Below are 14715 nucleotides of genomic sequence, written 5' to 3'. Positions count from 1 at the left end.
GTAAAACAAATGCCAAATCTGGACTCACAGCTTTGAGGGAGGTTTCCCAGATGGCCTCTGAAAAATGGATGAGATTTGGTGAAGTTTGGAATTAGAGGAAAATATATCCAGACAGACCTGAAGAAGAATTGTATAAGGGAACAACTAAAACAAGTTTTGTTTGACTTGAATGCAGAGTCTAATGGGGCATGGCTAAGGTGAGGCTGAAGGGATAAGCAGGGGCCAGGCAATACAGTTTTCACTGCAATATTAAGCAGTATGAACTGTATCTCAAAGATCTTGAAAAGCATTTAAGAAGATAGTGATATTCGTCAGATTTAAATTGAAGCAAGATCGCCCAATTTGCAATGACAATAAACTCATGACAAAGAAACCAATGAAAGAGGCTATGTTAATAATCCAAGTAAGAAGGAAAGTGGCTTATACTTTCAGAAAGCCCATGATGATGAAGAATAAATAGATTCAAGATGTTTAAGAGGTAGAATGGCAGGTACTGTACTGACAAAGTCTGGATGGTAAGAAAGCAAGACATAAAATCAAAGACAGTGCTAATTTTTTTAGACTGAATTGTGTTCCCCTAAAATTCATATGTTGATGCCCTTACCCCCAATATGACTGTATTCTGACACAGGGACTTTATCGAGGTAACTGAGGTTAAACTAATTAAATGGGGTCATAAGCATGGGGCACTAATCTGTATAGAACTGTTGTCCTTGTAAGAAGAAAGGACGAGGGTGCCTGGTGGCTCAGTGGGTTAAGCGTCCAACTTTGGTTCAGGTCATGAACTCACGGCTCGTGGGTTCATGCTCCATGTTGGGCTCTGTGCTGACAACTAGGTGCCTGAATCCTGCTTCATATTCTGTCTCTGTCTCTCTTTCTGCCCTTCCCCTGCTTGTGTGTTCTCTCTCTCTCTCTCAAATATAAATAAACATTAAAAAAAAAATTTAAAAAAGAGGAAGGTACATAAAAGCTCTCTCTCTCCATGCTTGCACAGAAGAAAAAAAAAAAAAAAGCCATGTGAGGATTCAGAGAGAAGGTGGCTATCTACAAACCAGGAAAAGAGCCATCACCAGGAACTCAACTGGCCAACACTTTGATCTGGGACTTTGAAGCCTCCAGATATGTAAAAAAAAAAAAAAAAAAAAAAAAAAAAAAAAAAAAAAAAAAAAAAATTGTTTGTTTAAATCATCTACTTTATGACATATTGTTATGGTTGCCTAAACTGACTAATTTTTATAATTTGTCATTTATTTTATCAAACCTAGTACATAACAGTGACATTTGCCAATTTTGGAAAAGTGAGTTTCAATTGTAATTCTCAGAGGAGGAACCTCACAAAAAAGAGGTTTAAGAGAAAAATTCTCAGTCCAGGGTCACAGAAGTCCAGAGAAGAGAACTTCAAGGAAGGAGTGGTCAACAGTGTCAAATGCAGCGGAAAGGACAAGAAAATTAAGGACTAGAAAGAGTTCATTGGTTTTGTCCATTGGAAGCTTGGATGAGAATGATTTAAATGGTGGGGTATGACTGTTGGTAAATTATAGGAGGCTGAGTGTGTTGTCAAGAAAATGTCCCACTTTAGTATTCTGCTTCAGGAACAGAACTGAATGATGGCTCCAGGCATTGTCCTTCTGGATTTACCACCATTTCAGCAGAGGCTGTAATTCCCATTGGCTGCTCACAGCCAATGACTGAGCAGAGAGGATATAATGTAGGTCCAGTCTTGAGAGACCTGGCATTCCTTAAATGGGCAACTTTGGTTTGAGGTGTCCTCATCTGCCAGGTTGACACTATCCTACAGTTATGCAACAGTCTGAGACTCTTCCTAATGAACCCACATCCCTGAATGCTCTCTCTTTCAAGGGCTCATATCAGCATCACAGTCTGAAAGCTGTCCTCACCTTCTTGTACTCCCTTCCCTTTCTCCTCTGCAGGCATCCCTCAAGAAATCTCTTTTTGTGCACTTAATCTTTTTTAATAAAACATTTTCTCCTCTGAAAATGCAAACTGACTGTGGGGAATCCATAGGATGAAAACCCTAGACATTATTATGCAAATGACATTTTTCAGAAGTATGGCTACAAAGGAGTGAGGGTAGAATGGGTAGAGTGAGTACTGTGAGAAGTCATAAAGGGTAGAATGTAGTCCAGCAGGTAGGTAGCCTGAGAAAAAGGAGATCTTTTCTATTTTCTTTTTTTTCAAATGTTTATTTACTTTTTTTTTTAATTTTTTTTTAAATTTTTTTATTTTTAAAAAAAAATTTTTTTTTTCAACGTTTTTATTTATTTTTGGGACAGAGAGAGACAGAGCATGAACGGGGGAGGGGCAGAGAGAGAGGGAGACACAGAATCGGAAACAGGCTCCAGGCTCCGAGCCATCAGCCCAGAGCCTGACGCGGGGCTCGAACTCACGGACCGCGAGATCGTGACCTGGCTGAAGTCGGACGCTTAACCGACTGCGCCACCCAGGCGCCCCATGTTTATTTACTTTTGATAGAGAAGGCCAGAGTGTGAGTGGGGGAGGGACAGAGAGAGAGAGAGAGAGGAAGACACACAATCTGAAGCAGGCTCCAGGCTCTGAGCTGTCAGCACAGAGCCCCATGTGGGGCTTGAACTCACTTACAGTAAGATCATGACCTGACCTGAAGTCGGACGCTCAACTGACTGAACCACCCAGGCTCCCCCCCGCTTTTTTAAAATTTATTTTAAGTTTATTTATTTATTTTGAGAGAGGTTAGGAGAGGGGCAGAGAGAGAGGGACAGAGAGAGAGAAAATACCAAGCAGGCTCCACCCTATGCTTAACCGACTGAGCCACCAGATGCCCCCCTTCTATTTTCACACAAAGTGGATGGAAAAAGGGATAAAGATGCAGGTAATTTTGTAGGTTCCATGGCAGGGTCTTAAGACAATCTTCACTTTCTGGCTTCTTTGTGTTCTGTGAGTTAAGAGTAGAGTCTCCCCTGAGAGCAAAGGGGATGGTTAGGGGCTTGATGAAGGAAATCTGAAATAGACACCATGGTCCATGCAATGTAGAGCATTAGATAGAAAACAAACTAAGGAAACACCGCAGGAATTTGGGGCAGATGCAAAGGCCAAGGTGGATTTAGCTAATTGCTTTTCTCTTTTGAGATGAGCTCAGTAATTTTGTTATAGAGTGAGAGAAGGCCAAGAGTTGAATTTCAACTTCAACTTCCCTGTTTTCAGATAGTGCTTCTGACTACACACATCCCTGGCACTCTGCTCTCTTGTTTGGTCAACTTGGATGAAAGTGTTTCTGAGATTTTGAACTAGAATGGCAGTTGAGTCAAGATCCTTTGCTCTTTACAGACCTTGAGAGAGAGTCCCTGTATCAGTACTAAAAAGATTCTTTGCCTTTGGTAGGAATAGTGCTACCTGAGTTCTAGTTCTTGACTCATACAATTCAAAATGCTAAAACAAAAACATTACCCTCAATCTCTTCCACCTTCCTGTGCATATGTCTCCTGAAGCATTTCATGTCTTCCTGATGGACCCACCATGTAGTCCTACCATTCCTAAATAATAGACAACCCAAAGGGAACCCAGGAGGGATGATCTGTCACCTTATGGGTAGCCTGAAAATATATTGTCATACTTGTAATTGCAGTTCTGTAGCATCCTATTTGTAGTTTGGACAAAGGAATGAAGACAGCTGAATATTTAAAGTATTCTACAGCAAGGAAAAGCAATTATTAATAACAAACTGCTGATAATAGGAATCATAGATACTTATGAGTTTTATTTTATCTTATTTTATTTTTTTAATGTTTATTTTTGAGAGAGAGAGAGAGAGAGAGAGCATGAGTTGGGGAGGGGCAGAGAGAGAAAGGGAGACACAGAATCTGAAGCAGGCTCCAGGCTTTTAGCTGTCAGCACAGAACCCAACGTGGGGCTAGAACCCATGAACTGTGGCCACCAAGATGCCCCTTATTTTATCTTATTTTAAAGTTTATTTATTTATTATGGGGGGGGGGGTGAGAACACACTAGCGAAGGAGGGGCAGAGAGAGAGGAGAGACAGAATCCCAAGCAGGCTCAATGCGATCAGTGCAGAGCCTGATGCAGTGTTCCAATTCATGGAACTGTGAGATCATGACCTGTGAGATCAAGAGTTGGCACTTAACCGACTGACCACCTAAGTGCCCCTGAGTTTTAGTTTTTTAAGACATAAATGAAAAGGTGATAGGATTAGCTGTGATATTGACAGTGGATATTGTTATATTGCACACAGAAAAAGTGAATATCAGTTTCTTTATTGTATTCGTAAATCCCATTGGCAAAATTATCAGTAGATTGGGAGGTAAATAGACAATTTGAGTACAAATGTACTTCTTACTGTTAATTATGCATATCATTTACTGAAAATTCCGCTACCTGAAAGCATAATCAAATATGAAAAGCAAAGACTTTGACCTGACCCCATAACAAAAAAAGAAAATGGATGAGGTGTTACAAGACAAAATAACAAAAGATAATAATGATTAGGAGATAAATCAATCCTAAATATGTTTATTATATTCCTAGAGACACTAAGTAAGAACTATCTATTAATGAAGCTTTAATAACCATAAGTGAGTACACATTCTATATTTTATATTCTTCCTTCCTTTGTATGACATTTATTTGGTTGCTACTACATTTATGAAAGTAAGGGATTTATGTAAGAGATTTAAGATAACACAAATTCACACTTGCTTCTTTGGGAAAAATGTGTGTTTATGCATACACTGAAGATTTAAGAATCATTATATATTATATGAGATCATCATAAAATGCTGTAGAAAATAGGTATCCTTATTCTTTTCACGATCAACATATTTTGTTCATCCTGCCTTTATTTGAAAATGAAGAAGATGCCTTTACTATTTTCAATTTTTAACAAAAGAGATGCATACTTTTTTTAGTTTTCAATTTTAGCAAAGTCTTATCTAGTCACTGTGCAAATATAGGATAATAAAATTCAGTAGAACTTTCCAGAATTGATTGAATTAGGTATGTGTGTGATACCAAGAAAATAAAATGAAATGAAAGATATTTTAAAAAGAAGTTTTCAAGGTAAAAAACGAATTTATCTTAATTATACAAACTAAGTTAGTGCTTGAAGATAGTCACGCATTTGAGATGCCATAAGATCATTAAAACTTTCTGGGTAATTTTTTTAAACATTTATTAATTTTGGAGACAGAGAGACAGAGCTCATGCAGGGGAGGGGCAGAGAGAGAGGGAGACACAGAATCGGAAACAGGCTTCAGGCTCTGAGCTGTCAGCACAGAGCCTGAGGTGGGGTTCAAACCCACCGACAGTGAGCTCATGACCTGAACAGAAGTCAGACCCTTAACCGACTGAGCCACCCAGGTGGTGCCCTTGATTTTGTGAGCAATTTGGAAAAAAAAAAAAAAAAAAAAAAGAAAAAAGAAAGAAATCTTAACGTTTAATACAGTGTTTGTGGGAAGCATAGGTTACTTCTTTCTTAATAATACATGCATGTTAACTTTTCTTTTTGGATATGTTAACTTTTAATTGTCACATCATTTTCAAATTATTTCACTTAAATAGTTTATGCAATAATTTTAATTTTTTTATTTTAAAAAGAGAAAGTGTATTTAAAATTTTCACAAACTGTTTTCAGATAGTAAATTGATATTTAATGTTAAAGGCTTAGTATGTTTGTAAATATCAGACGTTTTTATAATAATGAGGATGCTGTCTTTTCGATATTTACTTTAAATTCTCAAGAACAGTTATCCTATTACCACCAACCTAAAAATTTTATGTGTAAAGCGTGCAAATTGATGGTGGTTTGGAACAGCAAACAGAAAAACTTAGAAGTTCACAAGCCAGCTTTTATATTCATGACCTAAATTTATGTAGCTTATTTAACTTTTATAGGCTCCATTTTGATTCCTGTGATCCTTGACACATCTAATGTTGTTTGTTATGAGTAGACTCAACATTTTTATATCTTTCTTTAATATATGAACTAATTCATTTGCAGGCAAATTTAATACAATTATGAATAAACAAAATAGACACTCTCTCAAACACATAACCATGTAGTTACAACAGAAGCCTCACGCTACATGCTAAGGGAGTTTTTATACCTTTATTCTCTAATGACGTTGCCATGATGACAAAAATAAAAGAGGGTTGACCCCGAGTATTTGAGCATTGTCCCCGCCCCCCCCCAGGCCCCGCCCCGTGATTTCTTGATGAATCGGTCTCTCCTTTGGACTCTGGCACTGTGTGTTTTTTATTTCCTTTTGAGAACATTTACTGGGAGTTTTTTTTTGTTGTTGTTGTTGTTGTTGTTGTTGTTGTTTTTAACTCAGTGCAACTTCATGAGGAAATAACCTACGAAATCACTCTCAAAATTCAGAGTCACACCATTTTTAAATCAGATTTGAGAGTGACAGGCTAGCCCCTGGCAGGAACAGCCTCCGCAGAGGAGGAAGCGCCTGGGGCCCAACAGCTGAATGCCCCGGGCAATCTGTAAAGACACAACTGCTCTCTGACCTGGGAATGTACCTCACTGGACAGATTGGCTTGTTGGAGACTTTTTTTTTTTTTTTTTCTGGTTTTGAATCAAGATAGAGAAATCATTTTGCCATGACATTAAAAAAAAAAAAAGTCAGACAGGACTTAACTCGTGAGGTGTATATTCTCTTCTGAGTCTGTGCCTGTAACTCCCACTGACAGCCATGGCAGTTAGGCAGGTGCATGCGGAAGAAAATAGACTCTTTTTAACATTAAGCATCAGATTTGGGTCTCCCCGGAGAATGCTGGTTACTGGAGTGGCTGTGAATGATGCATTCTCGTGGAATGTTTAAGCCATAAATCAATCCCGAATCATACTTTTCCTAGAGTTCTTTATGTCTTCTGAAATCCTAATGCGTCACGCACGCCCCGACTCTATTTCAGACTGAGCCTAAACACAGTTGCCAAAATAAGATTCAAATAATGAAATGTGACTTTTATAATTGTTTTCCTCTGAAGATCCAGAGCCTTAATCTGGCTCTGGTTAATCGTTTTAATTTGACTTACGATACAGTGTCAGTTTATTTAGTTGGAATTAGTTTTCCATTTCTCTCCTTTTTGTAAGCGCTGCCTGTTTACTTAACAATATTTGGCTTTGCCTAATGATATGTACAGAAGACAGTGCTAAGTGGAACATCAGCTGTTTACATCAGCTCTAACAATTAATGCATGTTAATTTTTAATTACACTGATTGTACTAGAGGCAGAATGTATGTTTCTTCACAGAACAGATGTACTAGTCAGCTTGGCTGGTGAACACGCATATCGATCAGATGTTGATTCTGCCAGCAATTCAGCAAAGTCTGCTGAGTGTCGGCTTCTAATGTACTTACAAGTTTACGGCTCGGAGTCCTGGTGGAGGCAATACAGCTCGATGCTATATCCTCTAATGTTTACAGATAATCACAATATGTCTGTTTTGTGGTTAGCATTCGACAGTGTATGACTAGAAGATTGAATAGGTATGAGGGGATCCAAAGGTGTCTTCACTTGTGGACTGCTTTCTCTACTCTTATTTTGAGGCAGTGTCTTCCAAGATTGTACTTTGCCAATAAGATTAAAAAGCAAACGAACGAACATGGTTCTTGTGTTAATGTTAGCTTGCCTGCCACAGGTGACCACTGTCAGTGCAAGGAGAAGTTGAAAAGATAATATAGTTACTGTACTTGGAAAGACAACCATTTTTTTTTTAATGGGCAAACAACTTCCACCAGCATCTAAAAGAAACTGTTAATTTGGCCGACATATGAAAAGATACTTGACATCATTAGTTATCATAGAAAGACAAATTACAAATTACAGAATGAGATACCACCATAGCACTACCAAAAGGGCTGAAATTAAAAGGGTCAAGCAACGCCAAAGGTTAGCCAGACTATGGAACAATTGAAACCCTCATTTATTGTTGATGGGAGTGCGTATTGGGAAAATAATTTCAAGAAATTGGCAAATGCTACTAAAGGCAAACATACATATATCCTATGACCAATGAATTCCATTTCTAGGGTTAGGCTAAGAACAAACACTTGTTTGTGTCCATCCAACAAATGTCTGAAAAATTGTCAGAGGAGGTTTATTTATAATAGCTGAAGACCAGTAACGTTCAAGAGAATAATGACTAATTATGGTATATTCATACCATGAAATATTGTTGCAGGATTTTTTACCTCAATACCGGGGATCTGTTGTCTCACCGCTTTGAAGAATGAAGAGGTGGACACAGACTAAAAGGAGCCGCAGGCAAAAGTTCATTACAGCAGAAGATGAGAAAGTAAAAATAGTATGAAAGCTTTGTTTACTGAGAGGGGGCATTTGAAAGTGAACGCCTTCCCACTTGTTCCTACTCCCTTGTTTCCTCTCAGGTTCTACCCTTATTGGCTAGGTGACTCTAAATGCCTAGTCACCCTTTTTGATTGGCTAGTTTCCTTGGTATGAGGGGTGGTCTATGGCCATACCATTCCTTGTGGGTCATAACTTTTATGGTCTGTTGATTTTTCGTCAGGTCTTTTGTCAAATTCCTAAAGGGGAGTAGGTGGTTTCTGTTACATTCTTAAGAGGAACTTTGCTCCTGAGGGAGTTTGCTCGAGGTCAGACATTCCCCAGAAGAAATGTTTTCAAATACTGTGTTTTTCCCCACCCAGGGACCTTCAAGCCCTAGCCTCTCCCTTTCTGCATACTGAATCCTGTCTTTTCCTATCATAACATTACCTGCAGCAAAAGAGAAGAAACTACCTCTACTTGCAACAACATAGTGGTATCTCAGAGGCATAATATTGAGGGAAAGAACCAGACGTAACAAGAGTACATCCATATGATTCTATTTATATAGAATAGAATCTATTTATATTTTTGCAGTTAAAAAACAAGCAAATTGGGAGTTTTGCTTCTGGCACGACTGTATGAGGAGCTCTGCAATCCAGTAAAACTGGGGAAAATTATAAATAAAAATAACCATTTAAAGTTTCAGGGAATGGTCCTAAGGACATACAGCAAATGAAGAAACATTTAATCAAGAAAATCTACTATAACTCAGTAAGAACTGTGAGAATGTGTGGTATTTGAACAAAGACCCATGCCCTTCATCTTTCCCTCCTCCTAGTTCAAGAAGACATAAACCTCCATTTCACACTAGATGAGAAGGAGACCTGTCTCCTCCCTCCAGCAACCAATTGAAGGTCCATCTGTCCTAAGGGTACAGAACATCAGTGTTTCTAATCTTGCTCCCAGCTAGATTTGCTGAGGCGAAGTTACGGGTGAGTGTGGCTGAGAGTTGGGGGCTCTCTTCATCTGTTTAGCCCCCACTCATGGGACAGAGGCTCTATCTACCTTGGGCATGGTGCTGCTGAAAATACTGGAGACCCCAGTCGCCCTTATGCTGGCCCACTAGGTGGCGTTCCATGCCAAGAGCAAGAGAGGCAAACCAAAGATGCTGGCCCCTTCTTATCCATTGAGTGTTCAGCTCCTGAAGTAAGATGTCACTTAAAGAGAAGCTCTCCACTAACATCTGCTACCAGCTCCAAAGCCATGGCTTACAGATTTTGCTTGGGTGGGTCAAGCAAGCCACCGAACAGCGAATTCCAAATTCCTCTCTAAAGGAACTTGACTTTATGTGCAAGACTGAAGAAGTTAGGCCTAAGGGCACTCTCAAAAAATGATGGGCATTTTGGTGAGAGACAATTGATAAGAGATGAGTAGATTTATGGATATATGGGCTAAACTGTAGGACAGTTTACTGGAAGAGAAATGGGACAATAGATGTCTGAAAGAGCTCTCTAGGGATCAGAACAAATCTTTGACCCTAGGAAGATAACTTCAAGTTCCCCAAATTTGATAAGAATAGTCTGGAAGGAATTTGTGCCCCAGGGCACTACGGAAAACAATAGAACAATGAGCCAGCATTTAGTGGGGCTTTAATACCAGAATGTGGTCAGGGAAAGAGACAATCCAAGAGTCCTGCCAAATACCCTGTCATCAGAGGGCCTGTGTAAGCATACTGAAGGCTGTGACCTTGAAGAGTAACATCAGAGACATCACAATGGGAGGTTTGGGGTCATGATCTCATGGTTCATGGGTTTTAGCCTCGTGCTGGGCTCTGTGCTGACAGCTCAGAGCCCGGAGCCTGCTTCAGATCCTGTGTCTTGCTTTCTCTCTGACCCTCCCTGGTTCATGCTCTATCTGTCTCTCTCAAAAATAAATAAAAATTAAAAACATTTTTTTTTTTTTTTAAAGAATCAATATTGATCTAATCTTTCACCCTAAAGCACTGGAAGAATAAACCTAGAGCATGCGGGAGGAAGGGAATAATAAAGATTAGTATGGAAATTAATACAATTAAAAGAAAATTAGAGAACATCAACAAAACTAAATCCATTTTTGTTGTTGTTGTTCTTATTGTTAAAGATTAAAACATTGGCAAACCTTGAACTAGATTGACCAAGAAAAACTCAGATTACTAGAACCAGAAGTCAAAGTAGGAACATTACTAATGACCTCATACAGAAAATTGATTATAAGATATAGTACTGACAATTCTACACTAATAAATTTGATATCTCAGAGGAACTGGCCCAATTTCCAAAAACCCACGAGCCACTGAAGCTGAATCTAAAGGAAATAGAAAACTTGAGGATATTTATACCACCTAAAGAGATAGATGTCAAAACCAAAAAATTTACCACACAGAAAACTCCAGGCCAACATGGCTTCACAGGTAAATTCCACTGAGCATTCAGAGAAACATTAATTTCAATTTTTCACAAGTTGTCCAAAAAAATAGAACAGGAGAGTACACTTCCCATCTCTTTCTCTGGAGCCAGGATTAACCTGATACCAAAACAAGACAAATATTTCACAAGGATAGAAAACTACAGACAAATATCTTTTATGAATATGGATGCAAAAATCTTCAACAGAATACCGGCCAACCTATTCAGCAACATATAAAAAGAATTATACACCACGACCAAGTGGGTTTTATCTCAAGAATGCAAACTTGGTTTAACATCTGAAAATCTATGAATGTAATAATATATCATATCAGGGGTGCCTGGGTGGCTCAGTCTGTTGAGCGGCTGACTTCTGCTGAGGTTATGATTTCACGGTTCATAGGTTAGAGCCCTACGTTGGGCTCTGTGCTGACAGCTCAGAGCCAGGAGCCTGCTTCATAGATTCTGTATCTCCCTCTCTCTCTGCTCCTCCATTTATGCTCTGTCTTTCTCTCTCAAAAATATTAAATAAAAACATTAAAAAAAGTAATATACCATATCAGAAAAGTAAAAAAACACATTGATCTTACTAGACACACCATGCAAAAAAAAAAAAAAAAAAAAAGAAGAAGAAAAAAAAAAAACCACCAAAATGCAGAGAAAACATTTGACAAAATCCAATGCTCTTTCATGATAAAAACATTCAACAAACTAAGAAGAGAAGGGACCTTCCTTAACCTGATAAAAGGTTAGTTAAAAAAACAAACAAAAAACCAACCCACAACTAACATATGTAATAATGAACGAGTGGATGTTTTCCTCCTAAATCAATAAAAAGGGAATGATGTTCATTCTCATCACTTCTCTTCAGCACTGTACTAGAGGTTCTAGCCAGGGTAATTAGGTAAAAAAAGAATTTGTAAGTAAGAAACAAAATTCATATGGAGTTGCAAGGAACTCAGAATAGGCGAAATAACCTTCAAAAAAGAAGCAAACTATGGAAGACTCACACTTCCCAATTTCAGAAATGACTACAAAGCAACACGGTAAACAAGACATTGCGATACTCCCATAAGAATAGTCATATAGACTTGAGAGTCTGAAAATAAATCCATGTGTTTATGGTCAACTGATTTTTGTCAAGGATACCAAGACCATTTAATGGGGAAGCAGTTGTGTTTCAACAAATGGAATGGGAAACTGGATATCCACCTGCAAAAGAATGAAATTGCACCTTTATCACACCATATCCAAAAAGTACCTAAAAATTTTTCAAAGACCTAAATACTATCATACCATATACAAAAAGTAACTAAAATTTTTTTAAAGACTTGAATACTAGAGACATATCTTTAAAGGTCTTAGTAGAAATGTAAGGTAATTCTGTACTATTTTAGATTTGGCAATGGATTCTTGTTTATGACAACAAAATATGAATAGCAAAAGAAAAAAATAAATTGAACTTCATCAAAATTAAAATCTATATTTCAAATGATACCAGTGACTGAACTGTTTGATGCTTTCTAAAATTTTTTTTAATGTTTATTTTTGAGATGGAGAGACAGAGAGTGGGGAAAGAGGGGCAGAGAGAGAAGGAGACACAGAATCCGAAGCAGGCTCCAGGCTCTGAGCTGTCAGCACAGAGCCTGACATGAAGCTTGAACCCATGAACTAGGAGGTCATGACCTGAGCCAAAGTCAGATGCTTAACTGACTGAGCCTCTGCAAGTAACATTTTAAAAACATAATTGTTTTTGGCTCTTCTTATTTTCTGCTTATCTACCTTTTAAAGATGGTAGAGAAAGTTAATTATAAATAGCTTAACAGAAGAATTGTAGCTAGTTTTGTCATAGAATGATTTTACTCTCTTTACTGAATCTTAAAACATATTAAAAACCTTAAAAAGCAACAATAACTAGAATTGCATTGTACTGGCACAAAGATCAAAGATCAAGAAGATCAATGAATTCATGGTCCAGAAATACATTCAAACACCTGTAAGAATCAGGTCTAGGACAGATAAATTTTTAAATAAAAAGTTGTTAGAATTAGATCATTTTTGGGGGAAAAAAAAACCCTTAAAGCTGGATCTCTAATTTATTACTTACAAAAAAAAATTCTTGGTGAGTTTCTAAATGTAAAACATTCAACCCAGGGACACCTGGGTGGCTCAGTTGGTTAAGCATCTGACTTCGGCTCAGGTCATGATCTCACGGTTCGTGAGTTCGAGCCCTGTGTCAGTCTCTGTGTTAACAGCTCAGATCCTGGAGCCTGCTTCAGATTCTGTGTCTCCCTCTCTCTGCCCCTCCCTACTCATACTCTGTCTCTTTCTCTCAAAAAAAATAAACATCAAAAAAAAAATTAAAAAAAAAGCCAAAACATTCAACCCAAACAGTCCTTGAAAAAATAGAGGCCAATGTCAGGAAAAAAGCAGAAACACTATTTTAGCCTTTACTCTAAAATAAATTACACATTTTATTATTTGTTTTGCTGTGCAAATTTTTAGCTTGACATAGTTTTCCTTGTTGATTTTTGCTTTTATTTCTTGTGTTTTTGGTGTTGTATCCAAAAACCCATTGTCAAGACCAATGTCGAGGAAGTTCATTCCTATGTTTTCTTATAGGAGTTTTATGGAATCAGGTTTTACGTTTGAGTCTTTAATCCATTTTGAGTTAATTTTTGTGAGTGTGCAAGATAAGGGTTCAATTTCATTTTTATGCATGTGGTTATCCACTTTTCCCACCACCATTTGTTGAGGACATTATCCTTTCCCCATTGGATGTTCTTGTCTCTCTTGTCAAGTACCAGTGACTTTTTATGTGGGGGTTTATTTCTGTTCCATGGGTCTGTCTATTTTTATGCCAGTATCATACTGTTTTAACTGTATAGCTTTGTAGTATAGCTTTAAATCAGGAAATGTGATTCCTCATTCTTATTTCTCAGGACTGCTTTAGCTATTTGGAGTCTTTTGTGGTTCCATACAAATATTAAGATTGCATTTTCTATTTCTGCGAAAAATGCGACTGGAATTTTGATAAGGATTGCATTGAATCTATAGATGGTTTTGTATAATATGGACATTATAACAAAATTAATCATTCTTACAGAGTAGAAGAACATATTTGCCAATCATATTGGATAAGGGATTAATATTCAAAACACATAAAGAGCTCATACAACTCAATAACTAAAAACCGCCAAATAATCCAGTTAAAAATGGCAAAGGAACCAAATGGACATTTTTCTGAAGAAGACATCCAAATAGCCAACAGGTACATGAAAAGATGTTTAACATTACTAATAACCAAGGAAATGCAAATCAAAAACACAACAAGATATCACCTCATGCCTGTCAAAATAGCTATCATCAAGAAGACAAAATGTTGGTGAGATTGTGGAAAAAAGGGAACCCTTGTGCACTATTGGTGGGAATGTAAATGGGTTCAGCTATTATGAAAAACTCTATGGACACTCCTCAAAAAAATTAAAAATAGAACAATATAATCCAGAGATCTCACTTCTGGGTATAATGAAAACAGGATATCAAGGGGTGCCTGAGTGGCTAAGTAGATTAACCTTCTGACTCTTGATTTCGACTGAGGTCATGATCTTGTGGTTTGTGAGTTCAAGTCCCACATCAGTGTCAGTGTGCACTGTCAGTGTGGAACCTGCTTTGGATTCTCTCTCTCTTCCTCTCTCTCTGCCCCTTCCCCCTCTCAAAATAAATAAATAAACTTAAAAATAAAAGAAAACAAGATATCAAAAAGATGGCTGGGCGTTCTTGGGTGGCCCAGTTTGTTGAGCATCTGACTCGTTATTTCAGCTCAGGTCATGATCCCAGGGTCATGGGATCAAGCTCCATGTTGGGCTCTGCACTGAGTCTGGAGCCTGCTTAAGATTCTCTCTCTCTCTCTCTCTCTCTCTCTCTCTCTCTGCCCCTGTTCCCCACTCACAATGCTCTCT

The sequence above is a fragment of the Lynx canadensis genome, chromosome C1, assembly GCF_007474595.2.
Source record: "Lynx canadensis isolate LIC74 chromosome C1, mLynCan4.pri.v2, whole genome shotgun sequence".
In the NCBI taxonomy this organism is placed as follows: domain Eukaryota; kingdom Metazoa; phylum Chordata; class Mammalia; order Carnivora; family Felidae; genus Lynx; species Lynx canadensis.
The sequence above is the reverse complement of the archived record's forward strand: the minus strand, read 5'-3'. Positions refer to the sequence as shown.